Source organism: Capsicum annuum, unplaced genomic scaffold, assembly GCF_002878395.1.
Source record: "Capsicum annuum cultivar UCD-10X-F1 unplaced genomic scaffold, UCD10Xv1.1 ctg79775, whole genome shotgun sequence".
NCBI classification, from domain to species: domain Eukaryota; kingdom Viridiplantae; phylum Streptophyta; class Magnoliopsida; order Solanales; family Solanaceae; genus Capsicum; species Capsicum annuum.
Window position 1 is genome coordinate 1 of NW_025890382.1, and position 2448 is coordinate 2448.

At 37.0% G+C, this 2448-nt stretch overlaps 1 long non-coding RNA gene across 1 annotated transcript; it reads right to left on the reverse strand.

Moving 5' to 3' along the window:
- Positions 1–1892, reverse strand: LOC124895086. The gene is made up of 3 exons (XR_007051512.1): positions 1747–1892; positions 1569–1646; positions 1–91 (listed from the first exon to the last, which is right to left on the reverse strand). It is a non-coding gene; the product is annotated as an uncharacterized LOC124895086 (long non-coding RNA).
- Positions 1893–2448: the final 556 nt, after the last annotated feature.

A 2448-nucleotide genomic window follows, 5' to 3' on the forward strand; every position in this document is an offset into this window, starting at 1 on the left:
TGTAGTAACAAAAACCTGATCCACTTGATGTCACGATTGTAACAGATCTATTTGAAGCCAAGAGTTGCAGATCCTGCCGTAAGCTATTAACCTGCAAAGAAAATCACTGTCTGTAAAAAAGGCTTTTTGTTTTCAGAGCAGCTGGTATGTTGATATTAGAAATCAATTTAACCACTATTTTTTGTCAAGGAGCAAAACATTGATTGCTCATAGAAAAGGAGTGATAATTTTAAAGCAACAACACAAGGCACAAATAATTACTTCAAGTTGCAACACTCATTAGTATACTTTTTCTTTTAAGATGCACAAGCATAATATTGAACAATATATAAGGATGTTTTTGAGGATAAGGAAATCAAAAAAAGGCTGTTTTAGTTAATGTAAGCTATATGATCTCCCAGCACACGATAATGTTAAATTTGATGAACTGCCAAACCCAAACCCCCAAAGTAAATTCAAGCTTGACTTCGAGTAGCATATAAGTCAAGCTCCAATGATAACCAAACTTCAAAGAAGTCTATCATGTTAATCAAATCACTGCATTAGGAAAAGGCATGAAGTGATATTTTTGTCATGGGAGAGTTGGTATAAGAGAGGCATTGGAATTGAGAGAAATTTTAACTTCAAATGCTAAATAAATAACTCTTGGTTCAAAATCACAGTGTCCACAATAATAATACCATTATCTTCAACAATCACAACACGCTGGCAAAAGAACCCAAGAAAAAGATTAGTCCTCGACATGTACAAAACCATGGCTTCTCATCCAGAAGCAATGATATATTGGGCTTAGATTAACTTGGGGAGATAACTTCCTTCATAATAGCCTACATCTATATCAACAAAAAAAACCTCCACAATCACTTAGATGCCTGGCTAGCTTGCAGGCTTCTGTGATCAAAGGTTCCTTGCAACATATGTTTGCCAGTTTAACGAGATACTCCACGTATGCTGATTCATTCCTTTCTTAACTTCCTTCATAATAGCCGACATCTATATCGACCAAAAAACCTTCCACAATCACTTAGATGCCTAGCTAGCTTGCAGGCTTCTGTGATCAAAGGTTCCTTGCCACATGTGTTTGGCAGTTTAACGAGATACTCCATGTAAGCTAATTCATTCCTTTCTCATTAGACCATAACAACCTACTTTCCGTCCTTCAGTTAGTAACCAAAATTTTCTCCTAGTTCTCCTCCAAAGTTTAGTTCCAAAATATAACCAGCAAAAGAAAATGCTAAAGCTTTCTATGCAAATCAAAGGTTGTCCTAATCTCCTCTTTCGGACTCTTATATGGGCCTTACACCTACTGAAAAATAACTGTATATGGCATAGCCCAGATAGTAAAATCAATCTTCTATAACACATGCCTTCTACCTATTCCACCAAGAAACTTCCCAACAGATATCCACTTGTCAAGGATGACAAGCAAACTTTAGCTTAAAAATAAATTTTAATCTTCTAAGTCCAGCACAATCATATAATGAGCAAACTAAGAACAATCACATATTCCAAAGACGAGTAAAAACCCTATGCACCTAACATGGACAAGCAAGAGGAAACTGTCAAACCTGCTGCATCAAAGAAGCATTGCCTGACTTTGGAGTTGACCTGGTTGAATTATCTTGTCGAATTTGCCTCCAGGCGATCTGCAGTCAGTGCAGTCAGAGCACACTCTGTTACATTTAGCTCATTTCGAATAACGGAACCAGAGACCTCAATACACTAAACTGTGAATAACAACCAGACCTTAAATGCACCGGAGAAAATATCAGGTACATTTGGCAATCGTCCTTCCTTAGCAAGTACTGACCCAACAATGCCTGCACAAAATATGAGATGAGTAATTCAACACCACCGATACCCTTGATTTTACCTTATTGACTTTATTGTTTTAGAATATCAATGTTAGTTCCTCCAGCGAATATTATGCAGAACAAAAGAAAGTTGCAACTCTTGCAATTCCCTCAATAGTTCATTCTTCCAATGTGTACACTTCAAAAATTGTATAAAATCACTTTCATCTCCTGCAGCTATTCTCCTTCTCTCTTTTTTCACATCATACCTTGTTTTCCAAAACCTCTACTCTTCTACTTTGTTAAGGCATGAAAGATGCCCAAAAAGTAATAGAGGGTTATTGCTCCCCGGCTAGGGAATGGGTCGATATATTATGACCTATATGGTAGATACCTTCCCTTTTGCATTTTCACACAGAGGTTGTTTCCACATCTCAAACCCGACAAAGCAAGTCTACTTTTGCACCAAAAGAGGTTACAGATGTTCTATTTAAAGCTTATATTTCTGAGTCACAAACTTTTCTAGCATTAATGTAAAATTGCTGAAACAATAGTCACAGTAGCACTTCCACCGCAAATAGGCATCCACTTAGGGGTTGTTTGACAGTTGGTTAGAGTTATGCAAGTATTAGTGATCCATGGAATAGTTATGAGG